The sequence below is a fragment of the Lissotriton vulgaris genome, chromosome 1_1 (genome assembly GCF_964263255.1).
Source record: "Lissotriton vulgaris chromosome 1_1, aLisVul1.2, whole genome shotgun sequence".
NCBI lineage: Eukaryota > Metazoa > Chordata > Amphibia > Caudata > Salamandridae > Lissotriton > Lissotriton vulgaris.
Genome location: NC_141685.1, coordinates 392,319,848 through 392,339,751, shown reverse-complemented (window position 1 = coordinate 392,339,751; position 19,904 = coordinate 392,319,848).

Below are 19,904 nucleotides of genomic sequence, written 5' to 3'. Positions count from 1 at the left end.
CCCAGTACCACTACATCCACCACCCCATCCACCACCACCACCACCACTGCATCCACCACCACCAACACCCCATCCACCACCACCACTGCATCCACCCCCACCACCACCGCATCCACCACCACCACATCCACTGCATCCACCGTCACCACATCCACCACCACATCCACCATCACCTCCACATCCACCATGACATCCACCGCCACATCCACCACATCCACCGCCACCGCATCCACCACCACCACCACATCCACCACCACCACCACATCCACCACCACCACATCCACCGCCACCACATCCACCACCACCACCACATCCACCACCACCACATTCACCACCACATCTAACACGTCCACCACCACTTCCACTACCACTACATCCACCACCGCATCCACCAACACCGCATCAACCACCACCACATCCACCAACACTTTAACCACACCCACCACCTCCACATCCACCACACCCACCACCACTACATCCACCACCCCATCCACCACCACCACCACCCCATCCCCCACCACCACCACCACCCCATCCACCACCACAGCATCCACCACCGCATCCACCACCGCATCCACCACCGCATCCACCATCACCACCACATCCACCACCACATCCACCACCACATCCACCACCACATCCACCACCACATCCACCACCACATCCACCACCACCTCCACATCCACCATGACATCCACCGCCACATCCACCACCACCACCACATCCACCACCACATCCACCACCACCACCACATCCACCACCACCACCACATCTACCACCACTTTCACCACATCCACCACCACCACATCCACCACCACATCCACCACCACATCCACCACCACATCCACCACCACATCCAACACATCCACCACCACATCCACCACCACATCCACCACCACATCCACCACCACATCCACCACCACATCCACCACCACATCCACCATGACATCCACCATGACATCCACCATGACATCCACCGCCACATCCACCGCCACATCCACCACCACCACCACATCTACCACCACTTTCACCACATCCACCACCACCACATCCACCACCACCACATCCACCACCACCACATCCACCACCACTTCCACCACCATCGCATCCACCACCACCACTTCCACCACCACATCCACCACCACATCCACCACCACCACCGCATCCACCAACACCACATCCACCACCGCATCCACCAACACCACATCCACCACCACACCCACCACCACCACACCCACCACCACCACACCCACCACCACCACACCACCACACCCACCACCACATCCACCACCACATCCAACACATCCACCACCACTTTCACCACATCCACCACCACCACATCCACCACCACATCCAACACATCCACCACCACCACATCCACCACCACATCCAACACATCCACCACCACTTCCACTGCATCCACCACCACCACATCCATCACCTCATCCACCACCACCACATCCACCAACACCACATCCACCACCACTGCATCCACCACCACCACCGCATCCACCACCACCACCGCATCCACCACCACCGCATCCACCACCACCGCATCCACCACCACCGCATCCACCACCACCGCATCCACCACCACCGCATCCACCAACACCGCATCCACCAACACCACATGACCACCACCACCACCACATCCACCACCACCACCACCACCGCATCCACCACCACCACATCCACCACTGCATCCACTACCACATCCACCACCACCATATCCCCCAGATCCACCACCACCACATCTATATGTGTGTGTGTGTGTGTGTGTGTGTGTGGCTGTGTGTGTGTGTTTAGGTGCAAATGCAATGTTCTTGGATTTTCATCACAATAAAATACACTGAACATAATCTTCACAAAAGTTATTTACAAACGTTTTACGTATTGCCATTATAAATTACAATAACTTTTATTTAAGTATTAATTATTTACATAATTAAAAGCCATTGTAATTTGTAATATCAATACATCTAAGTCACGTAAATACAACACACATTGCATTACAAATGCTATAGGTGTCACATTTGCGAAAGTTAAAACTATTGACATTGTAACTGACAAAGCTATTAATTTTGCTATTTTCAAAACCAACACATAAATAAAAAAAGTGTCATTTACAATACCAATCGCTCAAACTTTCCTAATACGAGACCTATTGCATTTCCAATGCTTGTTTCTTCTGTTATGTTTTCAGTGCAGCCTATGAGCTAATAATGCCTATCCTTTTCCATTGCAGTTTGTACTGTTCAATAAAGGGAGAATGGATTGTCTCTTTGCTTACTTTTTGTTTATTTCTATAATTAAGATTAAGAGAGTTGAAAGCATATATATATATTTATTGAAACAAATGGAATTTATAGAAGCATTGTCCAGCCTTTTTGGTGAAGTCTGCATTTTTTAGTTATGGAAAAATAATATATATATGTTGTTGTATGTATGTATATATATATATATATATATATATATATATATATATATATATGGTTATATATGTTTTTTAATGTACTCAGGGATCCCCGCACATGGGCGTGAATATTCAGTGCCTATGACTTTGATGAGAATACCCCTGGAAGAGAACCAGGATTACAGGTAAGTAACTTATCCTTTTTTTAAATCACGTATAACATGTTTTATTGCGATAAGCAAGTTACTTAACTGGGTGACAAGCAGCTAAACAGCAGAAAGCTTCAGATGGCAAGTGTGAACCTTAATTCACATTTGCTATAGTACGTACACATATAAAGATGAATTCATACTTTAGATAGCATGCTCACTTATGCGTATTAATTTCTATTTTGCGAATTAGTATCTAAAACAGTATGTGTCCAGATAAACATGAATATATTTTAGGTACACAAGCCGTGCTTGGGATGTCTTCCTGTTTTCAAGTGCCTCTCCGAGCTGTTCCCCAGGCCAGCCTTTGTGCAGAGTGGCACTCCCCACAGCAGGCTCCAACTAGAGTACCCACAACAAAGGCAAAAAGAGGTATGAACTGTCTGCACCTGGCTATGACCAGCTGTGGGGAAAAAGAGACAAAAAATACCCTTCTCACTCTGAAGCCCTGCCCTTCACCCCGCTATCTACCAAGTGGCCGTGCTTCAGGAAAGCTGATTGGCAGGCCCTCTCAACAAAAGGATCTAATGAAATTTCTATAGAAGCTTCGTCTCTACTTCAGTGTCTAGTTTTCCTCCCTCTCACTTCCCTCCTGGTACACTTCCAGTGTCTGGGAAAACAACCTTACCCCTATTTTGTGAGGCCAAAATGGAACCCGCAGGCCTTTATTACTGTACATCACTTATACACAAAATACATATACCTCACTGGCCACAAACAAGCATAGCATATACTTAGGAATGTAGCTCTAGGTACCTTTCACATCATTGATTGCTCTGCTGTGCCATAGAAACAACCTGGAATGCGACTAGGGAACAAAACAAGGTAGAAATCTGACTGCGCATTGGCGAGATGCTTTCAGCCAGTGTCAAATAAGAATATATGATGTTACCACGAATACAAGTTCCACGCATGGCAATACCACGCGAATTTTAGTTCGCAAGTGGCTTTACCACGCTGGAATTTGCAACGATGGATTACGCCACGCATTTTAACTTCCATTAAACACAAATAATAAAGATTATTTTCTTACCTGACACCTTCCTGTCTTTCACCAGCAGCCCGTACTTCCATCCACCATCGAAACAAGCGTCAAAACACGTCTGCCAAAATTAAAAAAGGACTGCTGTTTTGACGTAACGGCACGTCTTTGGGGGAGGCACTTTCCTTTTACCTCGTTGGTCCTGAAGTGCGTTTTTTTTTATTTAATTGATCCGCTCCTTTGTTTATTTTTGGGGGGGAGACCCCCCCAGCCCCCCCAGCCCCTCCCCCAGCCAACCCCCGCCAACCCCCCAATCCCCCTAGCCAGAACGTATATGCGTGGCAAAGACTGGCGTTGAAGGCATACGCGTGGAAAAGACGTTTGCGAGGTAAGTGCCTCGTAGTAAACGTCACGCGTAGAAAAGCCTTCGTTGAAAATGATGTTTCCCGTCAAATAACACCTTTTTAGCGAGTGAGTGAAACTGCCTTTAAAACAGAGAATAGTGTGGATAGATCGTTAAATTAGACTTTTCTTTAAAAAGTGGTCTGCTTCACCTCCCCTTGTGCAGTATACAGATCCTGTACCAAGCGTACGACTATGTTTTAAAGGGCTGCCCTAGGCTTGGCACACAGCAAGCTCAGGCTCCTAATGTTTAAATGATGAGCACACTCAAACGTGCATGTTTAAGCGGTCTGCTCATGAAAAACTGTAGTGTTTTTTTATTTCTACAGTTTACATCATCAGATTATTTGCAATTCCAGAGAACTGACTCCCCAATACTCCGAAACCCTCCTCTTGATGCCTCTTTCTTTCTTCAGTGACTCCTCTTATCTTTCATCCTCTGCATGCATTCTATTCTATGCATTATTATAGCATCCTCTCAGTTTCATACCTGTCTACCTTGATGACACCTCATTTCATAGATCACAACTTCTTTAAAACTCCTATTCCTCCACCTAACACTACCAAATCTCAGCCAGCCTATTACACCAACCATTCACCTGAAACCACCTAGCCACTACTAATGAACTCACTTAACGGGTTTTAAAATAATAACTCTTGATCAATCTCATCCTCGTAATAATTACTTTTGATGTGTCTGCCCCCTGAAGACAGGATCAAACCAGTAGGAAGTAATAAATGCTTGCCCCAATATCCCATACTTAGGGTTTCCATCTATTTCACCGGCCCTACTGGTAAGTAAGGCATCAAGGCTGGTGCTGGAAATTAAGAAATGCCACAATATATTGGCTGAAGTAGTCAAGTGTTTATGGGGGGCGTTGGAGATTTGAACCTGGGAATTTATATCTTTGGATAACGGTAGGTTTGCGTTGAATCCGCAAGTCTACATTACAAGGCAGGATTTGAAATCATAAATGTAACTGTAATTGCATTTATATAGTGATTATTAACCCTGAGAAGGCACTGAAGAGCTTTACTGTGGGTAGCACACTACTCCATAACTTAAGTATTACGAAGTAGCCAGAAGGAATTTCAGTAAGTTTTTCTTGTATATAAGCAACAGCCCTTAGGCCACCACAAAACCTTCACAGCACTCTGTCCCAACGGTCACATTCCACAATACAGAAGGCTGGGAGTGTACCATGGAAATTGGGGAGGATGGAAGGGAGAAAAGAAGGGAAGAGGGTAAAATAAGATGAAATACAGTATTTACAAATTACAACACTTATCCTCCTTCCCCATAACCCAGAGGAGAAAGGAAATGTAAATATATTTCCACAATGGAAACATCGAAAAACCTCTGTTAACAAAGAACAATGTGAGCAAAAATAAATAGGATAAAAGGAAAATGACAAGAAACACTCAATGCTTAACATAATCCTCACACCATGCAGGATATTTACGCACCCGGTCACTGCGACGGATGGTATTGAGTTGAATGTAACTGAGCACCCCCCTTTTTTTGCAACTAGCAACACATGGAGACAACCTATCCATGCTCCATGTCCTGCCATCCTCCAAGGTTACATTTCCCCTCACCTTAACAATTTCCGTGAGCTTAGAAATCTGTGAACTCTCTTTCGTCCTAAAGTCAGTAAGTTTGACATATACCTTTTCACCAACTCCCCGCTTGCCTCTTTTAACACCATGTTTTTGATCATACCATCCCTTATAATTTTGTTGATGGTGTTTTACACAGCAACTCATTTCCTCAGTACACACCCACTTTGGTTCGCCTCCTCGCAACCAATTGGGATTTAATTTATTGCCCGGTAACCTACCTTTAAGCGCTAGAAAAGTATAGATGCCTGTGACTGAATTGGAGGTGTGTGATATGACCAAAGCATGTTCTGAAGAGCCTTATCTACATATCCTCCAAACATGTGAGCTAGCTGGATACATTCTTTAATCATACGATTAACGCGCTCCGCTAAACCATTTGCTCTTGGGCAATATAGAGCCGTCCTCAGATGATGTACCGACAATTTTTCCAAATATTCTTGCATTTCCACAAAAGTAAACTGTACTTCATTATCAGTACTAGTGGTACTGGAACACCCTCTAGTGAATGCATAAGTCAAAAAGTTTATCAATGACAACGTATTGATCCTGTTCACCACCCTGGTCATGATCCGATGAGAACGGTAGTCCACAAGCACCAACATGAACTTTCCATCCCAAATAGAAATTCTAAGAGGACCGATTATGTCCAACCCAAGCTTTTCCCAAGGTTTGATTGGGATGCTCACTGGGGACAAAGGAGCCGCCTTTGTGACTTTAGATTTGTCACTCATAGCACAGATTAAATAATCTCTGACCATCACTTCCACCATTCTGTCTATGCCCAGAAACCAATAAGAAGTTCTAACCTTGAATTTAGTAAGGCTCCTACCCAAATGCCCCTCATGAGCTAACTCTAAGATTGTACTCTACAAATCTTTAGGATGTACCAGTTTGCCCCCACACATGACTGTCATTAGCAATATTCAATCGCCCAAAAATCTTTGAGTTTCATCTAGACCACCAGGCTTATTGGGCCACCCCATAACAATCTTTTACTTTACCTTCTTCAGGGAAGAATAATTGACCAAACTAATTTCCCATTCCTCCTTGGAGAGTCCAAGAGAGTCCACCAGTAGCACCAACTCTGTTGTGACCTCACTCTCCATCCCTACTTCATCACAGTCATCTGGATAAGCAATCAGCAACGAAATCCGTAGTACCAGAATCATACTCCACTCTGATAATTGACCAAACTAATTTCCCATTCCTCCTTGGAGAGTCCAGGAGAGTCCACCAGTAGCAACAACTCTGTTGTAACCTAACTCTCCATCCCTACTTCATCACAGAGTCATCTGGATAAGCAATCAGCAACTAAATCCGTAGTACCAGGATCATACTCCACTCTGATAATTAACCAAACTAATTTCCCATTCCTTCTTGGAGAGTCCAGGAGAGTCCACCAGTAGCAACAACTCTGTTGTGACCTCACTCTCCATCCCTACTTCATCACAGTCATCTGGATAAGCAATCAGCAACTAAATCTGTAGTACCAGGATCATACTCCACTCGTAAATTTTACCCTTACAAACCCAATAAGCCACCTGCTTATGCAAGGAGTGGTGTTATCTCTGCCGTTAGTAGAGAATATATAAACCAGGGGTTTTTGGTTAGTGCAAACAATAAATTGTAAACCCCAAAGGAAAAACCTAAAATGAGAAATGGCCCATGCACACGCAAGAACGTCACGTTCCACAGTGGATAATTACACTTAACCTTCTTGATTGCCCTAGAGGCAAACACCACTATTTTTCCTTGCCACAATCAGGGTGAGAGACATCCCAACACCTTTACTGCTAGCATCTTTGGTTAACACTGTCCTGCGCTTCATGTCGAAATTGCCTAATGATGGAACATCAGTTATTGCTTTTATTGTAAGTTAAAAGTACTGCTGGCAGTCTTCATTCCAACCAAAGGGTAAACCTTTCTATAACAAATTCCTCAATGGAGTGAAAATGTCCGCAAAATATTTCACAAATTTTGTCATATATCCCACCAATCCAAGGAAAGATTTCACTTCTTCCTTGTTCACAGGTGTCGGTGCCTCTCTTACCGCCTTTACTTGACCCCCTGTTTAGAAATCGGGATCCCTAAATAATCCACTGAATCAACATCAATTTTATATTTGTCCCTTTTTACCTTTAAGCCTGCCTCCTTAAGTGCAAGACTTGTTTCAGGATGACATTGTGTTGAGTAGTTGAGGACCCATAAATCAGGATATCATCCTGAATACACAGTACGTTTGGTATTGCCTTGAGTATTTATATCATAATTCTCTGAAATACTGCAGCTGCCGATGCAAGACCAAACGGCATTCTGCTGTCCCTAAAAGTTCCAAATGGTGTAATGAATGAGACGTAAGTGATTTAGACTCAGGATGCAGCTCTATCTGGTGATATGCAGAGGAGAGGTCAATCACACTAAAGTGTTCTGCATCACCAATCTCATTCAGCCTCTCACTTATTCTTGGGAGAGGGAACCTGTCCACCCAAATATTTGCGTTGAGATCCCTCAAATCAACACACAAATGGATGCCCCTCCCCCATGATTTCTGAGTGACTACAGTTGGAGATAACCATAACAAAGTTTCTATTGGTTCAATTATACCTTGGTTCGCTAATTTGTCAAGTTCTTCTTTGAGAGGATCATGAATCAGAAGAGGAATGGGTCTCACCTCATGCACAATAGGTACTGCATTATCTTTGACCCTGATTTTGTGTTGAAACTTCTTCAAATGGGCAATATTCTCATTGAATACCTCTGGAAAGTCTTCACATACATCCAAACTGTTACTGTTTTCCTCAATTGCTAAAACTTGTTCTGCACTATTAGGATCTAGCCTAATTCCAAATTATTTCTGATGTGCCCAACCCAACAGGATTGGACCCTTCCGTGCCAGATAAATCTTTCCTAAGGTTGTACAGCCTTTGTATGATATTTGCATGTCTTAACATTCCCACAAGGGGTATAGGATCTGTATTGTATCCTCCTGGAATGACATCAGCTTTTTAGATGTTGTGGCATTTCCCCCTGAACTTTTCCATGAAAAGATAACAATTGAATAACGTGTAAGGTGAACACGAATCCGCATACACTCTGAGGTCTAGCCCATCTAAACCTATTTCGCACGTTGGGTGGTTATTTCCAGACTCTACAATGTTATCCTTAATTTGAAATATATATATTTGTTGACACTTTCACTCTCATCAACCGCCATATGTAAATTTTTCCTTTCAGACTTCAGACTTTTACACAACCTGTCAAAACGCCCCCTCTAATTGCATTCTCTACAAATGACAGCATGAGCGGGAACATTTACATTGTTAGCCAAAACGCTCTGTCTGGACACACAACGAGCAAAGAGGACCCTGATAGGCAAATATAGCTGTGCCCATCAGCGTGAAGAATGCCACTTTAAGAAATCACAGGCTTACCCAGTTGCGTGCGTGCGTTGGCCAACAGCCGCCGTGAGCACTACATTGGTAGTGATGCACACGTCCGTTGGCCGACGCGGCCACGCCCAATCAGTAGAACTCCTGCACCGCGGCAAAATTTGCGCCTTGGTTAAGGAGTTAATTCGCGTTGCCTGTCAGCTTGAAAGCGCTCAGTCAGGACACCCAAAACGAACGACACCGGCCTCTGAACGTTGGAGAGAGAGCAGTCAGCGCGATGAAGCGCAGAGCGAGCACGAAGTAAACTCCAAAGAAATTACTGCTCCACAGTTGTTGAACGCTCAGCTCGTATATGAAATGGCGCTGTCTAAAATGCTAGTGATGAACAGAAAACGTGGCCACAGTCAATAGCACGCCTTCGTGAATCCACCGAGCCAAGCTAGTTTTGCCTTTTTAACAACTCATACTAATCGGCTGTGCCTGACTGATAAAATGCACTAAACTGGCACACAAGGTAAAGTAACCAGCATGCAAAGACAGCTGTGCCAGTCTGTGAAGACTGAATAATGTCTGCCCAGTAATTAAAAAATATTTTGGGCTTCCATATCAAAAATAACTAAGGTGGACCTGTGTTGGAAGGTGGGTCTGACCATCTGAGCCGCCCAGATGTTTTGCTTTTTTGAACACCTATTTGTTGAGTTTTGAATGTAGGAGATCCTCATAAGTTGGGACTCGCCACAGTGAACTCATGATGAAAGAGACTGCATGTGGATTTTACTGGTGTCCCCTGGTTTGACTAGGCCGCTGCGCTGCAGCTGGAGTAAGTGGCACCAGGCTGGTTACATGCAGACACATGTGTAAATGTGTGTGCAGACATGTAGGGGCTGCGCAGGGGAGATTCCTGGCGTGCGCAGCCAAGGAGCAGGTGCAGATAGACTGGTGTGGCAGGAGTTATGCAGAGCTGTGTGGTGACATGGACTAGGCTTTATACAGTGGGAAGAAAAATGTCAGGGAAAGTCCGTGTGGTTTACTGTTTTTCACTTCATTATTCTATGAGGATGAGAGCACATGGGCTAGTTTCACTTTCCTAGGGCTTACAAGTTCCAGACATGCACCAAAGTCCACTGTAACTTATGTGAGAAGAAGTATTCTGCAGAGTCCAAAGTCATATTTGTACTGCTTTTGGGTCATCCAGAAATGTCATATTTCTCTGAGTCCGCTCATATCCAGGGCCTGGCTGGGGGCTGACCCTGGCATGCTGGATTTATGACCTTCCTTCCAAGGGTGAAGGCCTCCTCTCCAAGAAGCGAAGATGGGTGGAACTCCTGGCTAATCCATCGGCAGCTGTCACCTGATGCCAGGCACCAAGCTGCACTGGGGAGAAGGCAGGATGGGGGAAGGGGCTTTCAGAGTCCATGCAGTGGGAGACCCCTGGACGACGCCATCTTGAACCAACCCAGAGGCCTGGGCAGGAAGGAGGGAGCAGGGGCAGAGAAGTGATGTGTCTCTGCGTGATAGGGCAAACAGAGACTTCCTGCCAGCCCCCTCCCCAATTCTTTAAAAGACAGGAAGAGGAGCTCTCTCTGGGGTGTGGTCTACTGAGGAAGGCTGGTGCTGGAGCCTGGCGCCATGGGCAGCTGAAAGGAAGAACCTCCAGACTGGCCCAGGACCCTGCCTGGCACCACAGGTGAAGACCAGGACCAGTGAGCAGAAGCCAGGGCCTCTGCGCAGAGAGAAGTTAGTCCCAGGAGGAGAGCAAGGTGAAAGGCTGGCGCAGGGAGCCAGTGAAGTCTGCTCCCTGCTGAGTTCACGCCCTTGCAGACCAATAGGGCGAAGGAAAGTGCTTCCAGTGGCTTGGGAGCGCCATCAGGAGCAAGAAGAGGCCAGAATAGACCAGATCGATCGCCATGGAGCCAAGATAAGCCCCCCAGAAGGTAGGCAACCTTTGACCTCTGGAAGGACCGACAACGAAACGTGTGGGGCTCCGCCGCCGGTCCTTGATGTGACCCCAGGGTGGGTCAGATCCCAGGGGCTGCCCCCCAACATGAAGAAAAGCCAGGGAGCTCTGTTGCGCTCCACATGAAGGTGGCCAAGCGGGGAGCCAGGAGCCCACCCTGGCGATATGGGAGGGGGGGCGGACAGCGCCATCGTGCCTCCCGCAAGGAAGCCTGTAGGGGCCCGGGACCCAAATCCAGGCCCCGATGTGGAGTAGCAAAGCCGGGGAGCGCTGCCGTGCTCCCCGTAAAGATAGCGAGGGGCCCGGGACCCCATCACCCAGCCCCTATGTGAAGGCGGGGGACGGGGTGTGCCGTCGCACTTCCCCGAGGACCCACTGGGCCGAAGATAAGACGGGGAGCGCAGTTGCGCTCCCCTTGAAGAATGCTCCTGCGGGCTGGGATCCCAACTCCGGGCCCCGAAGACCGACTCTGAAGTCGGGGAGCATCATTGTGCTCCACGTCAAGACCTCCACGGGGAGGGGCCCTGGACCCCGACTCCGGGCCCCAGTGGGTCGTGCTGCACTCCCCTGTGGCTGGAGGAAGGTGGGTGGTGTGCCGTCGCACTCGCCCGGGGTCCGGCGGGACCGAGGAGAATCTCTGGGCCTGCCCACCGGAGCGGGCAGACCAGAAGCGAAGTGTCGGCTCCCTCGGCAGCAGGCGGGGGTGCTGGCCGAGTGGGGAGCCGGCGGGAGCCACTGGGGGTTGGCTTCCCGAGTGGCTCTCCAGCGAGCCTGCGGTACGGGGTTCCCGGGTGGGACCTGGAACCCAAAGAGGAAAAAGTGAAGGTGGCAAGGGCCCAGGTGGGACCGAGCCCCCGAAAATAAGCAGAACAGCCAGGGGTGGGCTCCCTGAGCCGTATCACTGACCTGGGGGTCCGGGTGAGACCGGACCCTCCAACGAAGGAGCTGGAGGCCAACAGCAGTGATCGCGGTTCTCCCCGAAGCAGCATAGTAGCCGCTACTATAATATGTACTGGGCTGAGGAGAAGCACCCCATAATGCCTTGCAGGCCCGGATCGGCCTGCAATGGGAAGCAGGTTTTTCTTGGCTTGTGGTGGCCCCAGAAGGATAGAATCACCGCAAGATGCGTGCAAAGGTGCAGGGGAGCTGCAGGAGCAATGCAGTCTTCCCCCAGCAAGAAGAGAAACAGTCCCCCCCAGCCCTCCCTAAGTCTCTGGGGGCTCTGAAGAACTAATCCCTCGAGGGCTCAGCTAGCATTTAATCACCTCCTGGGCTGAAACTTTTGTTTTACAGCTGGGGGTGTATTGAGAAGTGCATCAAGGGGTTAAGGGCTGAGTTGGGGGTGTCTGGAGAAGGGCTTCCTCTGGTGGTGAAGAGGTGTAATTGCACCAGAAAAACATTGACTAACATTTTTTTAGAGGGACTAAAAGTCACATGTGTTATGTGAAGTACCTGTGTAAGGTGATGTCATAAGCCAAATGGGGTTGTGTTGCTAGACATTCCTGCTAGGGTGTATGGCTGTATATGCTTAATTCTGGGATTTCATCAGTGATGCCTTTTAGAGGTTGTAATTGCAATGAATTATAAATGTTATCGTCTAAAAAGTACCTCATTTTTAAGGGATGCCTATACATGTATTCTTGCTGCTGCGTTAGGTGAAGAAGAACCCGGACTTTTAGCCCCTAAGATGTAGAGGTGTATACTTCATGGTAGGTATGGGATGCTCAGCCAGCATTATGTGTCAACAGGGCAGGTGTGCCTATTTTAAATGCTGGTTGTGGTAATGGGGTGGGTCGCCACACGGATGGTGCCAGTGTGCAGGGCCCTCTCTCCAGGTTATGTTCAACTAACCTCATTAGGGGGCAAGATGATGTGCATACATGGAAGTGGTGGTGCTAGACCCCACCCCCCTTCGGGAGAGGTGGAAATGTTACGTAATGTTACAAAATAATTCCAACAGCTTATGTGTATTCGTAAATTGGTGCACAGTATTGAGTAGTGTGTGTGTTTAAGTAGAGACTGGACAATTAATTATTGAGTTATTTCTGCGTACCTGTAAATAGTGATTACTAGCCCACACCACCTCCCTTGAGTAAGCCTTAGACTGCTCTGCAACACTACTCCCTGAGAGTCATGCGCTACACTAGGGTGTATGGTTCCCAGTGAAGGACAAATGTGATATGTTATTTGTGCAGGCCTTACAGATACTGCCTCGTTTTCCAAAAACCTGCATGACAATGCGGTAAGAGTAACGTAGTTAAGTTACACAAAATAATGAACTTGTCGCGCCTCACCTCAGTCGCACAGGTTGTGTGACTGCAGGATAACCAGAATAGATAAGAAAATTAGGAATCCCAGCACTTGAATTACACCTCATCAGACTTGATAACACAGCGTAACGTCTGTAAGCATTTGATTGATACTGCTTGCTGGAATTTCATGCTGGATCTTCACGCTGTTGGTGACAAACTTCACCTGGGGAAAGGGCTGGTCAAGCTGGTCCCCACCAGCGATCGACACAATGTATTACAAAGTAGCCAGAAGGAATTTCAGTAAGCTTTTATTGTACATAAGCAACATCCCTTTGGTGTCCACAACAGGTCAAATCCTTCACTGCGTGGAAGGGAAGAAAAGGGAAGAGGGTAACAAGTTAAAATACAGAATTTACAAATGACAACTCCAAGTTTAGAAGTAAACCCATTGGTTATTGTGATTAGCCATGTGCTCACAAGAAAAAAATGCACTAATTTACTCCAGTTACTTTGTGAGAGATGAAGATTTCAGGTCTCCAATTTAGAAGTTAGCATCCATGGGGAAAGACGTCTAAAATTGTCCTCTGTCTGCCAAATTTGAGGGCATGGAGATGAAAGCAAGTTATCCTCGATGCTGTATGCGAGATTTGATAGCGGTATACTTATAATTAACTTCAAAATATCGCGATGGATCCAGGAATATTGTGGCTAAATATTTCAAACGCGAATATTCCCGTTTTTAGGTCTCGCGCCTAGGTTGGCAGCGCGCAGAGCTGCTCGCGCAGGGAGAGATTTTTTGGGGTAGAGGGAATTTAGGAGAAGGACTTTTGCTCCCACCCATGCTTTCTATTGGGCAATGTCAATATTTATGTTAAACCCTGGCTTCTTATTACTGTTTAGCGGTTTTTGTTATCGCCCTATAGCTTTTTTGGACACGCCCTTGGAACACCGAGTCTACGGCGTCTCTGCATGTGACTACATTTCTTATCAGTCCCGCTGTTTACATGCACCAGTCGGCTCTCTGATTGGGCCTCTATTACAATCACGCTGCCTTCACACCGATATTACTGTCCCTCCTCCCCGCTGCAGTGAGGGAGCGCCATACGAGGGGGACTCCCAGGGACAGGGGGCCGTGCGTGTGCCCTCCTTTCTCGGCGTGTTAATTTTTTAATTAATTAGCCGAACGATTTGCGCGCTGGCCGCTTTTACTATTGTGGTCCTCTGATTTCTGCCTGCCGTGTATTGCCGCGAGGCAGGGACAGCCCATGGGTGCACAGGGAGCAGCAGAGCTGCAGCAGCCAGGCCAGCTAAGCAGGCGCACAAGGTAACTCCATGTCTTCAGGTCCCCCTGCACAGCACCTCGATTCCTTAGGACGGCGGCTGCGGTACGGTGACTATCGCACACTGTGACCTTGGTGACTTCAGGTCTTCAGCCCCCCCTGCACAGTGCCTCTATTCAAGGCTTCATGCAGCGTGAGGCTGCGCTGTGCTTAGGACAGAGGCTGCTGTAACTGTCGCACACTGTGACCTTTTGACAGGGTGTGGTGTGTGCCACGAAGCCGAAAGTGGTCATCAGCGCTTGAAGTGCAGGTGTGTGTAGGAGGGGACACGTCTGAGACAACGGAACTCTGGGAATGGCGTCACTTCCTCATTCTTTCCAGGTTTCTCTCCATTGTGTCGATACTCCTCCCCCCCGGCTCTCGGGCCTGTCCAGTCCCATGCTCTCTGCACTCAGCAGTCTCTTGTATGTAAGATGTCACTGGGTGTCTTCTATTGTCTCTCTAATTCCCCTCTAACTGCCTGTCTTCTTTCTGTCCCTCGGTTTCTTTTGTTTTTCTACGTACCGGTTTTTAAATAGCACCAGTGCAGCGCTAAACAACATGGTTTTTGCACCCTCCTAGCTGTCTCATGCTATCTAACACTATCTTTTGCTCTCTACCCTGTTTACCCCTTTTGTCTCTTGCCCCTGTACACCAGCAGGTAACATTAGCCCCATAGCCTCCGCAATGCGGAGGTCCCACAACCTTCAGGGGGCCCTCTCCAGCATTTTGCAGGGGCAGCAGGCCGTTGAACTGAAAGCTACGGACAGGGTCCAGAAAGTGGGTAGCCCCCTCACCTTTCGTTAAGCCGCTGCTCTGCCCGCTGCTCACTACCCCTCTGTCCCTCATCCCAGCCCATGCTCTATGTATCCTGTCCAGTCTCTCACTGACTTACTAAAAATATAGAAATAGCATAATTGTATTGTAATTGCATTTATATAGCCATAGCTTTATTATACAGTTGATATTAAAAATTATAATATGATCTAGTTAGTCAAGAAGCAGCGATCTTTTAGGTGTCTGTATTGGTGGACATTGTTAGAAGGTGTTTTCATGGTGAGGCATGATGTGGTCTTCTCTGTGTGCTATTGTCATGCGCTGTTCAAGCATCAGCTTAGAAGTGACTACTTAATTGTATTTCAGTGCCTGTTTATCCTACCGCCCCATTAGTTCTGCTCCACAGCCTCTCTCCCGCCCGTCACTCTCCACCCTTGTTGCACTATAACAGATAGCGAAAGTAAGCGGCAGCACCTCTTAAACAGAGCACTGTACCCCATGGTACCGTGGTCCCAGCACGGGCTGACCCAGAGCCTGATATAAAATACAGTTATTTCAATGCAGGCTAAAACCTAAAGTCTCAAACAATACCATGCACTTGTTTTCAGTTGCTATTGTGAAATATGGGGGTCTTACAGCTTAGGTGGAGCTCGTTTTCACCCTTGCACCATGTGTAGCTCTCCCGACCTCATTCCCTCCAACCCTCCCAGTGCTCCTTTCACACGTGGCCCCTCTAAAGTTGGTTACTAGACACAACATAGCTTGACATAGCCTGCACTATTCGAACAGGCCTCTGCCCCGGGCGAGCTGCAGAGCCTCGGGGTCACTTCTTCACTGCCTGTTGCTAGACAGGCCCCTTCAGTGGCCTAGACCCTGTTTACTGCTCCCACAGTGAGTGGGGGCGGGGTAGCCAGCCTCCGCTGCTGTTGGACCCACCACCATCCACACACAACCAACATGCACACTAACCTGCTGTTCTTTTTCTGCGTTGGAGCCACACATTACGCCTTGCATGAACAGTGACACGTGGAATCATATCTCGCTCCCAGCACACAGTGTGCTCCTGGGCATACATCACTTCTTCACCACTGCTAAGTGTCTATCAGAGTCTGTTCCCTTCGTCTTCACACCCCTCCCCCCTTGCGTACCATCCCACAAAGTCCACAACCACCCCAAAACATCTCAACCGGAATCCGCCCCAGTTCATCTCTCTCTGAGCCTGTCTCTGCTATCCCAGAACTCACAATCATGCTCCCCTCCCCATCAGTCTTTCCCGCTCCCCTCCCAACCTTAGGCCCTCTGTTCATCCCTTCCCCTCCTCCTGCAAAACTTTCGGAAACTTTCAGTGAGTTTTTATTCCCTCCTGCTTTTGGTCTAGCCCCTCCCAGCTCTGTCCATCAACCTTCCTACGCCCTACTGCCACAGTCATGGCTTATTGCAAAACTAGCCACCTCTTTCTTCATTGCACTCTCAATTCCATCATGCTGTCGGCCTGGTTCACCCTTGCACTATCTGCCCTCTCTTGCCTTCGGTGCCTTTCAGTTACTTTGTGAATAGAGAGAGGAACCCCTTGAAGTAGACAAGGGAATTAGGGTGTTATGCCTAAATCAAACAAAATGATTCCCTTGGGTCGTGTACAGGAGAAGCTAAAATTTTAGCTATAACACAGTTAAGTTTAAACACACCAGCTAAAAGAATAATCAAAATTTAAGGTACATAACAATTTATTGAAACAATACAAAACATACAATTACACTTGGGAAAAATGTTTAAAAAAACGGTTAAAATACTGTATAATTTTGTGACCAGCACAAAATGAGGGACAGACAAAACTCAATTGTAAAACATACAAATTGGAAATTACAAAGCGTACATTCACAGTTAGTGTTTCAACATCCCCTGGTGTTATAACCTCACAATCGTATATACACCGGGGAGGAAAAGCATGAATTGTACAAAGACTTGCGTCGACGCGTTTCGGTGGTTGTGCGTATTATTGTGTGCCACCTTTGTCAAGACTATTGTTTCGTTGTCTGTCGTGTTACTGGATCCTTATTGATGTCCTATAATAGATATACATACAATTAATTATCTAATATTAAATTAAAAAGAACTCTGTATAGTGGTATAACAGTAATTCAAAGGTACATTGTCTATCATATTAAGAAACAGTATTGTATTGTGATTCTATTTATACATGACTTATACATTCTATGACTTCAAAATTGTCTCTACATGCAAGCTCGCAAAAACACAGAGTAACTCAATTGTGGAGCTTGGTCCTGTTATCATCACTGGAAAGTCTCTGAAAAACCTGGGTTTTGACAAGATTTTGCAAACTGTTAGCCTAATGGGCACTAGCTGGGCGGGGACAGATACTGACAAGGACTCATATCCCAATATCTGAGGAAAAATAAGCCTGTTGGATACTAGGCATCTAACTCTCTAGGTTTTCGCTAAAGATGATATATGGTTGGTACAATATAGGGAGAGACATCAGGTATGAATCTACCTGCTATGTCTGTCCTATTGAGGTTCACTGAAACTATTTAAAAAGTATAAGAACTGCGAATTGAATTTCCTTGTTCAAGTTTTGTTGTTACCTGTATAATCAGGTTGGATTCCTAGTTGTATAGAGGAGATGAAAATATTTTCAGGATGAAGGAGCTGTTCTTGTTGGGCGGTTACCATCTAGAGGGAAAAGCATATGAACCGCTAGTTTGAGTAGGGGTTTGGATTACATCCTGTGTCTTTCTTATTTCTTTTGGCCTTATTGTTTGACGTACCTGTAGGTTTCTTATGCGTATCCTATCCTATAGTTATTTGGAAGAGATGAAAATACTTTCAGGCTGAAGGAGCTGTTGTTGTTGGGTGTTTAATCACCCAACAACAACAGCTCCTTCAGCCTGAAAGTATTTTCACGTCAAACAATAAGGCCAAAAGAAATAAGAAAGACACAGGATGTAATCCAAACCCCTACTCAAACTAGCGGTTCATATGCTTTTCCCTCTAGATGGTAACCGCCCAACAAGAACAGCTCCTTCATCCTGAAAATATTTTCATCTCCTCTATACAACTAGGAATCCAACCTGATTATACAGGTAACAACAAAACTTGAACAAGGAAATTCAATTCGCAGTTCTTATACTTTTTAAATAGTTTCAGTGAACCTCAATAGGACAGACATAGCAGGTAGATTCATACCTGATGTCTCTCCCTATATTGTACCAACCATATATCATCTTTAGCGAAAACCTAGAGAGTTAGATGCCTAGTATCCAACAGGCTTATTTTTCCTCAGATATTGGGATAGGAGTCCTTGTCAGTATCTGTCCCCGCCCAGCTAGTGCCCATTAGGCTAACAGTTTGCAAAATCTTGTCAAAACCCAGGTTTTTCAGAGACTTTCCAGTGATGATAACAGGACCAAGCTCCCACAATTGAGTTACTCTGTGTTTTTGCGAGCTTGCATGTAGAGACAATTTTGAAGTCATAGAATGTATAAGTCATGTATAAATAGAATCACAATACAATACTGTTTCCTAATATGATAGACAATGTACCTTTGAATTACTGTTATACCACTATACAGAGTTCTTTTTAATTTAATATTAGATAATTAATTGTATGTATATCTATTATAGGACATCAATAAGGATCCAGTAACACGACAGACAACGAAATAATAGTCTTGACAAAGGTGGCACACAATAATACGCACAACCACCGAAACGCGTCGACGCAAGTCTTTGTACAATTCATGCTTTTCCTCCCCGGTGTATATACGATTGTGAGGTTATAACACCAGGGGATGTTGAAACACTAACTGTGAATGTACGCTTTGTAATTTCCAATTTGTATGTTTTACAATTGAGTTTTGTCTGTCCCTCATTTTGTGCTGGTCACAAAATTATACAGTATTTTAACCGTTTTTTTAACATTTTTCCCAAGTGTAATTGTATGTTTTTTATTGTTTCAATAAATTGTTATGTACCTTAAATTTTGATTATTCTTTTAGCTGGTGTGTTTAAACTTAACTGTGTTATAGCTAAAATGTTAGCTTCTCCTGTACACGACCCAAGGGAATCATTTTGTTTGCCTTTCAGTTACTCTCAATGTCACAGTCATGTTCCCTCACTTACTAGCTGTCTCTTGCACACCCTCACTCTGGCTGTCTCTTATATACCTTCAGACTGTCTCTCACTTACATTCTGGCTGATTGTTTCCTCTCTCTGCCTTTCTGTCTCCCTTCCTTCACGCTGCATCTCTCTTGCTTGCAAGCTGACAGTCTCTTATGTGTCCTCTCATGACTGCCTTCTCTGAGTTTTTTCCCCTCACCCTACCAGTCTCTCCCTTGCCCTTGGTGCTTGTCAATTGCTCTCTCGCTCTGTAACTCCTGCTCCCTCTTTCACTAGCCATCACTTGTTTTGCTATGCGTGCATGGAGTTTCACTGTTCTTCATTTCATTTTGGTTCATTCAGATACCTTTCTTTGCATAGCATTCTCCGTGTCAAAAGTACATATAGTTTTGTCTATAAGTATTGTGTAGTGTTTATGTGTTCAGTCAGAACTCCTTTTTCGAT